The sequence below is a fragment of the Apodemus sylvaticus genome, unplaced genomic scaffold, assembly GCF_947179515.1.
Source record: "Apodemus sylvaticus unplaced genomic scaffold, mApoSyl1.1 scaffold_211, whole genome shotgun sequence".
In the NCBI taxonomy this organism is placed as follows: Eukaryota; Metazoa; Chordata; class Mammalia; order Rodentia; family Muridae; genus Apodemus; species Apodemus sylvaticus.
This window is the reverse complement of record NW_026263319.1, coordinates 41,670-56,458: the sequence shown is the minus strand read 5'-3', so window position 1 is coordinate 56,458 and position 14,789 is coordinate 41,670. Positions and strand designations below refer to the sequence as shown.

General features: G+C 35.4%; 1 non-coding gene across 1 annotated transcript; it reads right to left on the bottom strand.

Moving 5' to 3' along the window:
• Positions 1-1,304: 1,304 nt before the first annotated feature.
• On the bottom strand, positions 1,305-1,411 carry LOC127676166 (U6 spliceosomal RNA). The gene has a single exon (XR_007975698.1). It is a non-coding gene; the product is annotated as a U6 spliceosomal RNA (small nuclear RNA).
• Positions 1,412-14,789: the final 13,378 nt, after the last annotated feature.

Sequence of the window (14,789 nt, the reverse complement as noted above, 5' to 3'; positions counted from 1 at the left end):
AGGATAGAATGTTCTATATATATCTGTTAAATCTAATTGGTCCAAAGCTTCAATTAGTTTCATTGTGTCCCTGTTTAGTTTCTGTTTTCCTGATCGGTCCATTGAGGAAAGTGCAGTGTTGAAGTCACCCACAATTATTGTGTTAGGTGCAATGTGTGCTTTTAGTTTTAATAAAGTTTCTTTTACGAAAGAGGGTGCCCTTGCATTTGGGGCATAGATGTTCAGGATTGACAGTTCTTCTTTTTGTATTTTTCCTTTGACCAGCAAGAAGTGTCCCTCAGGGTCTCTTTTGATGACTTTGGGTTGAAAGTCAATTTTATCTGATATTAAAATGGCTACTCCAGCTTGTTTCCTGAGACCATTTGCTTGTAAAATTGTCTTCCAGCCTTTTACTCTAAGGTAGTGTTTGTCTTTGACCCTGAGGTGTGTTTCCTGTAAGCAGCAAAATGTAGGGTCCTGTTTACGTATCCATTCAGTTAGTCTGTGTCTTTTTATTGGGGCATTAAGTCCATTGATGTTAAGAGATATTAAGGAATGGTTATTGTTACTTCCTATCATTTTTGACGTTATTTTTAAAATTTGAATGCTTAACTTCTTTTGGGTTTGATGAAAGGTTACTATCTTGCTTTTTCCAGGGTGAAGTTTCCCTCCTTGTATTGGTGTTGTCCTCCTATTATCCTTTTTAGGGCCGGGTTTGTGGATAGATATTGGGTAAACTTGGTTTTGTCATGAAATATCTTAGTTTCTCCATCTATGGTGATTGAGAGTTTTGCTGGATATAGTAGTTTTGGTTGGCATTTGGGTTCTCTTAGAGTCTGCATGAGATCTGCCCAGGACCTTCTAGCCTTCATAGTCTCAGGTGAAAAGTCTGCTGTGATTCTGATAGGTCTTCCTTTATATGTTACTTGGCCTTTTTCTCTTACTGCCTTTAGTATTCTTTCTTTATTTAGAACATTTGGTGTTTTGATTATTATGTGACGGGAAGTATTTCTGTTCTAGTCCAGTCTGTTTGGAGTTCTGTAGGCTTCTTGTATATTCATGGGCATCTCTCTCTTTAGGTTAGGGAAGTTTTCTTCCATAATTTTATTGAAGATATTTGCTGGCCCTTTAAGTTGTAAATCTTCACTCTCATCTATGCCTATAATCCTTAGGTTTGGTCTTCTCATTGTGTCCTGGATTTCCTGGATATTTTGGGTTACAAGCTTTTTGCATTTTGCATTTTCTTTAACTGTTGAGTCCATCGTTTCTATGGAATCTTCAGCATCTGAGATTCTTTCTTCTATCTCTTGTATTCTGTTGTTGATAAAAATATGGAACGCTTCACGAATTTGCGTGTCATCCTTGCGCAGGGGCCATGCTAATCTTCTCTGTATCGTTCCAATTTTAGTATATGTGCTGCCGAAGCGAGCACTGACGTGGTATTCTTACATATTCATTCGAGAGAAAACTCTCCTGTGTGTTCTCTTTTGAGGCTGCACTCTGAGACATACACGCAACACCAAATCTTTTCGAGTTACATCATGTTTCTTAGGAAATACAAGATAATTTTGTACTATGCGTTATTTCTTCTGGTAAAGTTTAAGTATTTCTAATATGTACGTATTTGTCTTTACTCTGCAACACTGTATTTCCTTGTAATGTGGTATTCTTACATATTCTTTCTAGAGAAAACTCTCCTGTGCATTATCATTTGAGGCTACACACTTAGACATACACTCAACCCCAAAGCTTTTCGTGTTAAAACTGTTGTTTCAGAAAAACAACATAATTTCGCGCGATGCGGAATTTCCTTAAGACGTGGTATTCTGACATATTTTTTTTTTTTGAGAGAAAACTCTCCTGGGCGTTTTCTTTTGAGGCTACAAGCTGAGACATACACGCAACACCAAATCTTTTCGTTTTACAACGTGTTGTTTAGGAAAAACAAGATAATTTTGCAGGATGCGTTATTTCTTCTCGTAAAGTTAAGTATTTCTAATACATACGTATTTGTCTTTACTCTGCAACACTGTATTTCCTTATAACGTGGTATTCTTACATATTCATTCGAGAGAAAACTGTCCTGTGCATTCTCTTTTGAGTCTACACGCTTAGACATACATGCAACACCAAAGCTTTTCGAGTTACAACGTGTTGTTTAATAAAAAACAAGTGAATTTCGCAGGATGCTGGTTTTCCTTAAAACGTGGTATTCTGACATATTCTTTCAAGAGAAAATTCTCCAGTGGGCTCTCTTTTGATGCTACACGTTTAGACATACATGTAACACCAAATCTTTTCGAGTTACATCGTGGTGTTTAGGAAATACAAGATAATTTTTTACGATGCGTTATTTATTCTCATAAAGTTTAAGTATTTCTAATACGTACGTATTTGTCTTTACTCTGCAACACTGTATTTCCTTATAACGTGGTATTCTTACATATTCTTTTGAGAGAAAACTCTCCTGTGAGTTCTCTTTTGAGTCTACACGCTTAGACATACATGCAACACCAAAGCTTTTCGAGTTACAACGTGTTGTTTAGGAAAAACAAGATAATTTCGCACGATTCGGGATTTCCTTAAAACGTGGTATTCTGACATAAGTAACACGTGTTATTTAGGAAAAACAAGATAATTTTGCACGATGCGTTATTTCTTCTCGTAATGTTTAAGTATTTCAAATACGTACATATTTGTCTTTAATCTGCAACACGGTATTTTCTTATAACGTGGTATTCTTACATATTCTTTCGAGAGAAAACTCTCCTGTGCGTTCTCTTTTGAGGCTGCACGCTTAGACATACACGCAACACCAAAGCTTTTCGAGTTACAATGTGTTGTTAAGGAAAAACAAGATAATTTTGCACGATGCGAGATTTCCTAAAATCGTGCTATTCTGACATATTTTTTCGAGAGAAAACTGTCCTGTGCGTTCTCTTTTGAGGCTACACGCTTAGACATACACACAACACCAAATCTTTTCGAGTTACAACGTGATGTTTAGGAAATACAAGATAATTTTGTACGATGCATTATTTCTTCTCGTAAAGTTTAAGTATTTCTAATATGTATGTATTTGTCTTTACTCTGCAACACTGTATTTCCTTATAACGTGGTGTTCTTACATATTCTTTGGAGAGAAAACTCTCCTGTGCGTTCTCTTTTGAGGCTACACATTTAGACATACACGCAACATCAAAGCTTTTCGAGTTACAACGTGTTCATTAAGAAAAACAAGATAATTTCGCATGATGTGGGATCTTCTTAAAACGTGGTATTCTGACATATTTTTTCGAGAGAAAACTCTCCTGTGCATTCTCTTTTGAGGCTACCAGCTTAGACATACACGCAACACCAAATCCTTTCAAGTTACAACGTGTTATTTAGGAACAACAAGATAATTTTGCACGATGTGTTATTTCTTCTTGTAAAGTTTAAGTATTTCCAATACGTACGTGTTTGTCTTTAATCTGCAAAACTGTATTTCCTTACGACGTGGTATTCTTACATATTCTTTCGAGTGAAAACTCTCCTGTGTATTCTCTTATGAGGCTGCACGCTAAGACATACATGCAACACCAAAGCTTTTCGAGTTACAACGTGTTGTTTAGGAAAAACAGGATAATTTCGCACGATGCGGGAATTCCTAAAAACATGGTATTCTGACATATTTTTTCAAGAGAAAACTCTCCTGTGCGTTTTCTTTTCAGGCTACTCGCTTAGACATACACGCACCACCAAATCTTTTCGAGTTACAATGTGTTGTTTAGGAAAAACAAGATAATTTTGCACGATGCTTTATTTCTTCTCAAAAAGTTTAAGTATTTCTAATACGTAAGTATTTGTCTTTACTCTGCAACACTGTATTTCCTTATAACGTGGTATTCTTACATATTCTTTCAAGAGAAAACTCTCCTGTGCGTTCTCTTTTGAGGCTGCACGCTTAGACATACACGCAACACCAAAGCTTTTCGAGTTACAATGTGTTGTTAAGGAAAAACAAGATAATTTTGCACGATGCGAGATTTCCTAAAATCGTGCTATTCTGACATATTTTTTCGAGATTAAACTCTCCTGTGCGTTCTCTTTTGAGGCTACACGCTTAGACATACACACAACACCAAATCTTTTCGAGTTACAACGTGATGTTTAGGAAATACAAGATAATTTTGTACGATGCATTATTTCTTCTCGTAAAGTTTAAGTATTTCTAATATGTATGTATTTGTCTTTACTCTGCAACACTGTATTTCCTTATAATGTGGTGTTCTTACATATTCTTTGGAGAGAAAACTCTCCTGTGCGTTCTCTTTTGAGGCTACACATTTAGACATACACGCAACATCAAAGCTTTTCGAGTTACAACGTGTTCATTAAGAAAAACAAGATAATTTCGCATGATGTGGGATCTTCTTAAAACGTGGTATTCTGACATATTTTTTCGAGAGAAAACTCTCCTGTGCATTCTCTTTTGAGGCTACCAGCTTAGACATACACGCAACACCAAATCCTTTCAAGTTACAACGTGTTATTTAGGAACAACAAGATAATTTTGCACGATGTGTTATTTCTTCTTGTAAAGTTTAAGTATTTCCAATACGTACGTATTTGTCTTTAATCTGCAAAACTGTATTTCCTTACGACGTGGTATTCTTACATATTCTTTCGAGTGAAAACTCTCCTGTGTATTCTCTTATGAGGCTGCACGCTAAGACATACATGCAACACCAAAGCTTTTCGAGTTACAACGTGTTGTTTAGGAAAAACAGGATAATTTCGCACGATGCGGGAATTCCTAAAAACGTGGTATTCTGACATATTTTTTCAAGAGAAAACTCTCCTGTGCGTTTTCTTTTCAGGCTACTCGCTTAGACATACACGCACCACCAAATCTTTTCGAGTTACAATGTGTTGTTTAGGAAAAACAAGATAATTTTGCACGATGCTTTATTTCTTCTCAAAAAGTTTAAGTATTTCTAATACGTAAGTATTTGTCTTTACTCTGCAACACTGTATTTCCTTATAACGTGGTATTCTTACATATTCTTTCAAGAGAAAACTCTCCTGTGCGTTCTCTTTTGAGGCTGCACGCTTAGACATACACGCAACACCAAAGCTTTTCGAGTTACAATGTGTTGTTAAGGAAAAACAAGATAATTTTGCACGATGCGAGATTTCCTAAAATCGTGCTATTCTGACATATTTTTTCGAGATTAAACTCTCCTGTGCGTTCTCTTTTGAGGCTACACGCTTAGACATACACACAACACCAAATCTTTTCGAGTTACAACGTGATGTTTAGGAAATACAAGATAATTTTGTACGATGCATTATTTCTTCTCGTAAAGTTTAAGTATTTCTAATATGTATGTATTTGTCTTTACTCTGCAACACTGTATTTCCTTATAATGTGGTGTTCTTACATATTCTTTGGAGAGAAAACTCTCCTGTGCGTTCTCTTTTGAGGCTACACATTTAGACATACACGCAACATCAAAGCTTTTCGAGTTACAACGTGTTCATTAAGAAAAACAAGATAATTTCGCATGATGTGGGATCTTCTTAAAACGTGGTATTCTGACATATTTTTTCGAGAGAAAACTCTCCTGTGCATTCTCTTTTGAGGCTACCAGCTTAGACATACACGCAACACCAAATCCTTTCAAGTTACAACGTGTTATTTAGGAACAACAAGATAATTTTGCACGATGTGTTATTTCTTCTTGTAAAGTTTAAGTATTTCCAATACGTACGTATTTGTCTTTAATCTGCAAAACTGTATTTCCTTACGACGTGGTATTCTTACATATTCTTTCGAGTGAAAACTCTCCTGTGTATTCTCTTATGAGGCTGCACGCTAAGACATACATGCAACACCAAAGCTTTTCGAGTTACAACGTGTTGTTTAGGAAAAACAGGATAATTTCGCACGATGTGGGAATTCCTAAAAACGTGGTATTCTGACATATTTTTTCAAGAGAAAACTCTCCTGTGCGTTTTCTTTTCAGGCTACTCGCTTAGACATACACGCACCACCAAATCTTTTCGAGTTACAATGTGTTGTTTAGGAAAAACAAGATAATTTTGCACGATGCTTTATTTCTTCTCAAAAAGTTTAAGTATTTCTAATACGTAAGTATTTGTCTTTACTCTGCAACACTGTATTTCCTTATAACGTGGTATTCTTACATATTCTTTCAAGAGAAAACTCTCCTGTGCGTTCTCTTTTGAGGCTGCGCGCTTAGACAAAAACGCAACACCAAAGCTTTTCGAGTTACAAGTTGTTTAGGAAAAACAAGATAATTTCGCACGATGAGGGATTTCCTTAAAACGTGGTATTCTGACATATTGTTTCGAGAGAAAACTCTCTTGTGCCTTCTCCTTTGAGGCTACTCGCTTAGACATTCACGCAACACCAAATCTTTTCGAGTTACAACGTGTTTTTTAGGAAATGCAAGATAATTTTGTACGATGCTTAATTTCTTCTCATAAAGTTTAAGTATTTCTAATAAGTACGTATTTGTCTTATTCTGCAACACTGTATTTCCTTATAACTTGGTATTCTTCCATATTCTTTCGAGAGAAAACCCTCATGTGCTTTCTCTTTTGAGGCTACACGCTTAGACATGCACGCAACACCAAAGCTCTTCGAGTTAAAACGTGTTGTTTCGGAAAAACAATATAATTTCGCAAGATGCGGCATTTCCTTAAACATGGTATTCTGACATATTTTTCGAGTGAAAACTCTCCTGTGCGTTCTCTTTTGAGGCTACATGCTTAGACATACACGCAACACCAAAGCTTTTCGAGTTACAACGTGTTGTTTAGGAAATACAAGATAATTTTGTACGATGCGTTATTTCTTCTCGTAAAGTTTAAGTATTTCTAATATGTACGTATTTGTCTTTACTCTGCAACACTGTATTTCCTTATAACATGGTATTCTTAGATATTCTTTCGAGAGAAAACTCTCCCATGCGTTCTCTTTTGAGGCTACATGCTTAGACATACACGCAACACCAAATCTTTTCGAGTTACATCATGTTGTTTAGGAAATACAAGATAATTTTTTACGATGCGTTATTTCATCTCATAAAGTTTAAGTTTTTATAATAAGTATGTATTTTTCTTTACTCTACAACACTGTATTTCCTTATAACATGGCATTCTTACATAGTCTTTCGAGAGAAAAATCTTCTGTGCGTTCTCTTTTGAGGCTGCACGCTTAGACATACATGCTACACCAAATCTTTTCGAGTTACACGTGTTGTTTAGGAAATACAAGATAATTTTGTACGATGCGTTATTTCTTCTTATAAAGTTTAAGTATTTTTAATACGTACGTATTTGTCTTTATTCTGCAACACTGTATTTCATTATAATGCGGTATTCTTACATATTCATTCGAGAGAAAACTCTCCTGTGCGTTCTATTTTGAGGTTACATGCTTAGACATACACGCAACACCAAATCTTTTCGAGTTACAACATGTTTTTTAGGAAATACAAGATAATTTTGTATGAAGCGTTATTTCTTCTGGTAAAGTTTAAGTGTTTCTAATATGTACGTATTTGTCTTTACTCTGCAACACTGTATTTCCTTGTAATGTGGTATTCTTACATATTCTTTCGAGAGAACACTCTCCTGTGCGTTATCTTTTGAGGCTACACACTTAGACATACCCTCAACACCAAAGCATTTCGAGGTAAAACATGTTGTTTATGAAAAACTAGATAATTTCGCACGATGCGGGATTTCCATAAAACGTGGTATTCTGACATATTTTTTTGAGAGAAAACTCTCCTGTGCGTTTTCTTTTGAGGCTACACGCTTAGTGATACACGCAACACCAAATCCTTTCGTGTTACGACGTGTTGTTTAGGAAAAACAAGATAATTTTGCATGATGCATTAATTCTTCTCATAAAATTTAAGTATTTCTAATACGTACGTATTTGTCTTTACTCTGCAACACTGTATTTCCTTATAATGTGGTATTCTTACATATTCTTTCGAGAGAAAACTCTCCTGTGCATTCTCTTTTGAGGCTACACACTTGGACATACACGCAACACCAAAGCTTTTCGAGTTACCACGTGTTGTTTAGGAAAAACAAGATAATTTTGCACGATGCTTTATTTCTTCTCAAAAAATTTAAGTATTTCTAATACGTACGTATTTGTCTTTACTCTGCAACACTGTATTTACTTATAACGTGGTATTCTTACATATTCTTTCAAGAGAAAACTATCCTGTGCGTTCTCTTTGGAGGCTGCGCGCTTAGGCAAAAATGCAACACCAAAGCTTTTCGAGTTACAACAATTTGTTTAGGAAAAACAAGATAATTTCGCACAATGCGGTATTTCCTTAAAACGTGGTATTCTGACATATTTTTTCGAGAGAAAATTCTCCTGTGGGTTTTCTTTTGAGGCTACACATTTAAACATACAGGCAACACCACATCTTTCGAGTTACAACGAGTTGTTTAGGAAATACAAGATAATTTTGTACGATGCGTTATTTCTTCTTGTAAAGTTCAAGTATTTCTAATACGTACGTATTTGTCTTTACTCTGCAAAACTGTATTTCCTTATAACATGGTATTCATACATATTCTTTCGAGAGAAAACTCTCCTGTGCATTCTCTTTTGAGGCTACATGCTTAGACATACACGCAACTCCAAAGCTTTTCGAGTTACACCGTGTTGTTTAGGAAAAACAAGATAATTTTGCAGGATGCATTATTTCTTCCCGTAAAGTTTAAGTATTTCCAATACGTATGTATGGGTCTTTACTCTGCAACACTGTATTTCCTTATAACGTGGTATTCTTACATATTCTTTCGAAAGAAAACTCTCCTGTGCGTTCTCTTTTGAGGCTACACGCTTAGTCATACACGCATCACCAAAGCGTTTCAAGTTACAACGTGTTGTTTAGGAAAAACAAGATAACTTCGCACGATGCGGGATTTCCTTAAAACGTGGTATTCTGACATATTTTTTCGATAGAAATATCTCCTGTGGGTTCTCTTTTGAGGCTACACATTTAGACATACACGCAACACCAAATCGTTTCGAGTTACAACGTGCTGTTTAGGAAATACAAGATAATTTTGTACGATGCGTTATTCCCTCTCGTAAAGTTTATGTATTGCTAATACGTACGTATTTGTCTTTACTCTGCAACACTCTATTTCCTCATAACGTGGTATTCTTAAATATTCTTTCGAGTGAAAAGTCTCCTGTGCGTTCTCTTTTGAGGCTACACTCTTAGACATACATGCAACACCAAAGCTTTTCGAGTTACAATGTTTTGTTTAGGAAAAACAAGATAATTTCGCATGATGCGGGATTTCGTTAAACGTGGTATACTGACATATTTTTTCGAGTGAAAACTCTCCTGTGCATTCTCTTTTGAGGCTAGACGCTTAGCCATACACGCAACATCAAATCTTTTCGAGTTACAACGTGTTGTTTAGGAAAAACAAGATAATTTTGCACGATGCTTTATTTCTTCCCGTAAAGTTTCAGTATTTCTAATACGTATGTATTTGTCTTTCCTCTGCAACACTATATATCCTTATAACGTGGTATTCTTACATATTCTTTCGAGAGAAATCTCTCCTGTATGTTCTCGTTTGAGGCTACATGCTTAGACATACACGCATCACCAAAGCTTTTCGAGTTACAACGTGTTGTTTAGGAAATACAAGATAATTTTTTTCGATGCGTAATTTCTTCTCGTAAAGTTTAAGTATTTCTAATACGTACGTAATTGTCTTTACTCTGCAACACTGTATTTCCTTATAATGTGGTATTCTTACATTTTCTTTCGAGAGAAAACTCTCCTGTGCGTTCTCTTTTGAGGCTCCACGCTTAGACATACAAGCAACACCAAAGCTTTTCGAGTTACAACGTGTTGTTTAGGAAAAACAAGATAATTTTGCACGATGCATTATTTCTTCTCGTAAATTTAAGTATTTCCAATACGTAGGTATTTGTCTTTACTCTGCAACACTGTATTTCCTTATAAAGTTGTATTCTTACATATTCTTTAGAGAGAAAACTCTCTTGTGCGTTCTCCTTTGAGACTACACACTTAGACATACACGGAACACCAAAGCTTTTCGAGTTAAAACATGTTGTTTAGGAAAAACAGGATAATTTCCCACGATGCGGGATTTCCTTAAAACGTGGTATTCTGTCATATATTTTTGAGAGAAAACTCTCCTGTGCGTTCTCTTTTGAGGCTACAGGCGTAGACATACACGCAACACCAAATGTTTTCGAATTACAATGTGTTGTTTAGGAAAAACAAGATAATTTTGCACGATGCTTTATTTCTTCTCAAAAAGTTTAAGTATTTCTAATACGTAAGTATTTGTCTTTACTCTGCAACACTGTATTTCCTTATAACGTGGTATTCTTACATATTCTTTCAAGAGAAAACTCTCCTGTGCGTTCTCTTTTGAGGCTGCGCGCTTAGACAAAAACGCAACACCAAAGCTTTTCGAGTTACAAGTTGTTTAGGAAAAACAAGATAATTTCGCACGATGAGGGATTTCCTTAAAACGTGGTATTCTGACATACAGAGTTACAATGTGTTGTAACTCTGACATACAGAGTTACAATGTGTTGTTTAGGAAAAACAAGATAATTTTGCACGATGCTTTATTTCTTCTCAAAAAGTTTAAGTATTTCTAATACGTAAGTATTTGTCTTTACTCTGCAACACTGTATTTCCTTATAACGTGGTATTCTTACATATTCTTTCAAGAGAAAACTCTCCTGTGCGTTCTCTTTTGAGGCTGCGCGCTTAGACAAAAACGCAACACCAAAGCTTTTCGAGTTACAAGTTGTTTAGGAAAAACAAGATAATTTCGCACGATGAGGGATTTCCTTAAAACGTGGTATTCTGACATACAGAGTTACAATGTGTTGTAACTCTGACATACAGAGTTACAATGTGTTGTTTAGGAAAAACAAGATAATTTTGCACGATGCTTTATTTCTTCTCAAAAAGTTTAAGTATTTCTAATACGTAAGTATTTGTCTTTACTCTGCAACACTGTATTTCCTTATAACGTGGTATTCTTACATATTCTTTCAAGAGAAAACTCTCCTGTGCGTTCTCTTTTGAGGCTGCGCGCTTAGACAAAAACGCAACACCAAAGCTTTTCGAGTTACAAGTTGTTTAGGAAAAATAAGATAATTTCGCACGACGAGGGATTTCCTTAAAACGTGGTATTCTGACATATTGTTTCGAGAGAAAACTCTCTTGTGCCTTCTCCTTTGAGGCTACTCGCTTAGACATTCACGCAACACCAAATCTTTTCGAGTTACAGCGTGTTTTTTAGGAAATGCAAGATAAATTTGTACGATGCTTAATTTCTTCTCATAAAGTTTAAGTATTTCTAATAAGTACGTATTTGTCTTATTCTGCAACACTGTATTTCCTTATAACGTGGTATTCTTCCATATTCTTTCGAGAGAAAACTCTCCTGTGCTTTCTCTTTTGAGGCTACACGCTTAGACATGCACGCAACACCAAAGCTCTTCGAGTTAAAACGTGTTGTTTCGGAAAAACAATATAATTTCGCACGATGCGGGATTTCCTTAAACTATGGTATTCTGACATATTTTTCGAGTGAAAACTCTCCTGTGCGTTCTCTTTTGAGGCTACAAGTTTAGACATACACGCAACGCAAAATCTTTTCGAGTTACAAAGTTTTGTTAAGGAAAAACAAGATAATTTTGCACGATGCGTTATTTCTTCTCGTAAAGTTAAGTATTTCCAATATGAATGTATTTGTCTTTACTCTGCAACACTGTATTTCCTTTTAACGTGGTATTCTTACATATTCTTTCGAGAGAAAACTCTCCTGTGCGTTCTCTTTTGAGGCTGCACGCTTAGACATACACGCAACACCAAATCTTTTCGAGTTACAACGTGTTGTTTAGGAAATACAAGATAATTTTGTACGATGTGTTATTTCTTCTCATAAAATTTAAGTATTTTTAATATGTACGTATTTGTTTTTACTCTGCAACACTGTATGTCCTTATAACGTGATATTCTTACATATGCATTTGTGAGAAAAGTCTCCTGTGCATTCTCTTTTGAGGCTACATACTTAGACATAAACGCAACACCAAAGCTTTTCGAGTTAAAGCATATTGTTTAGGAAAAACAAGGTTATTTCGCACGATGCGGGATTTCCATAAAACTTGGTATTCTGACATATTTTTTCGAGAGAAAACTCTCCTGTGCATTCTCTTTTGAGGCTACACGCTTAGTCATACACGCATCACCAAAGCTTTTCGAGTTACAGCGTGTTGTTTAGGAAATACAAGATAATTTTTTTGTACGATGCATTATTTCTTCTCGTAAAGTTTAAGTGTTTCCAATACGTAGGTATTTGTCTTTACCCGGCAACACTGTATTTCCTTATAACGTGGTATTCTTACATATTCTTTCGAGAGAAAACTCTCCTGTGCTTTCTCTTTAGAGGCTACACCCTTAGACATACACGCAACACCAAAGCTTTTCGTGTTAAAACGTGTTGTTTCGGAAAAACAACATAATTTCGCACGATGCGGAATTTCCGTAAAACATGGTATTCTGACATATTTTTCGAGAGAAAACTCTCCTGTGCGTTCTCTTTTGAGGCTTCAAGCTTAGACATACACGCAACACCAAATATTTTCGTGTTACAACGTGTTGTTTAAGAAAAACAGGATAATTTTGCACGATGCATTATTTCTTCTAGTAAAGTTAAGTATTTCCAATATGTACGTATTTGTCTTTACTCTGCAACACTGTATTTCCTTATAACGTGGTATTCTTACATATTCATTTGAGAGAAAACTCTCCTGTGAGTTCTCTTTTGAGGCTACACGCTTAGACATACACGCAACACCAAAGCTTTTCGAGTTACAACGTGTTGTTTAATAAAAACAAGATAATTTCGCAGGATACGGGTTTTCCTTAAAACGTGGTATTCTGACATATATTTTTGAGAGAAAATTCTCCAGTGGGTTCTCTTTTGATGCTACATGTTTAGACATACATGTAACACCAAATCTTTTCGGGTTACATCGTATTGTTTAGGAAATACATGATAATTTTTTACGATGCGTTATTTCTTTTCATAAAGTTTAAGTATTTCTAATATGTACGTATTTGTCTTTACTCTGCAACACTGTATTTCCTTATAACGTGGTATTCTTACATATTCTTTCGAGAGAAAACTCTCCTGTGCATTCTCTTTTGAGGCTACACGGTTAGACATACACACTACATCAAATCTTTTCGAGTTACAACGTGTTGTTTAGGAAATACAAGATAATTTTGTACGATGCGTTATTTCTTCTTATAAATTTTAAGTATTTTTAATACGTACGTATTTGTCTTTACTCTGCAACACTGTATTTCCTTATAACGTGGTATTCTTACATATTCATTCGAGAGAAAACTCTCCTGTGCGTTCTCTTTTGAGGTTACACGCTTAGACATACACGCAAGACCAAATCTTTTCGAGTTACAACATGTTTTTTAGGAAATACAAGATAATTTTGTACTATGCGTTATTTCTTCTGGTAAAGTTTAAGTATTTCTAGTATGTACGTATTTGTCTTTACTCTGTAACACTGTATTTCCTTGTAATGTGGTATTCTTACATATTCTTTCGAGAGAAAACTCTCCTGTGCGTTATCTTTTGAGGCTACACACTTAGACATACACTCAACACCAAAGCTTTTCGAGTTAAAACCAGTTGTTTATGAAAAACTAGAAAATTTCGCACGATGCGGGATTTCCATAAGACGTGGTATTCTGACATATTTTTTTTCTGAGAGAAAACTCTCCTGTGCGTTTTCTTTTGAGGCTACACGCTTTGTCATAAACGCAACACCAAATCCTTTCGAGTTACAATGTGTTGCTTAGGAAAAACAAGATAATTTTGCACGATGCATTATTTCTTCTCATAAAGTTTAAGTATTTCTAATACGTACGTATTTGTCTTTACTCTGCAACACTGTATTTCCTTATAACGTGGTATTCTTACATATTCTTTTGAGAGAAAACTATCCTGTGTGTTCTCGTTTGAGGCTACACGCTTAGACATACACGCATCACCAAAGCTTTTCGAGTTACAACGTGTTGTTTAGGAAAAACAAGATAATTTCGCACGATGCGGGATTTCCTTAAAACGTGGTATTCTGACATATTTTTCGAGAGAAAATTCTCCTGTGGGTTCTTTTTTGAGGCTACAAGCTTAGACATACACGCAACACCAAATCTTATCATGTTACAACGTGTTGTTTAAGAAAAACAAGATAATTTTGCACGATGCGTTATTTCTTCTCCTAAAGTTAAGTATTTCCAAAATGTACGTATTTGTCTTTACTCTGCAACACTGTATTTCCTTATAACGTGGTATACTTACATATTCATTTGAGAGAAAACTCTCCCGTGCGTTCTCTTTTGAGGCTACACGCTTAGACATACACGCAACACCAAAACTTTTCGTGTTACAACGTATTGTTTAATAAAAAACAAGATAATTTCGCAGGATGCGGGTTTTCCTTAAAACGTGGTATTCTGACATATATTTTTGAGAGAAAATTCTCCAGTGGGCTCTCTTTTGATGCTACATGTTTAGACATACATGTAACACCAAATCTTTACGAGTTACATCGTGTTGTTTAGGAAATACAGGATAATTTTTTACGATGCGTTATTTCTTTTCATAAAGTTTAAGTATTTCTAATACGTACGCATGAGTCTTTACTCTGCAACACTGTATTT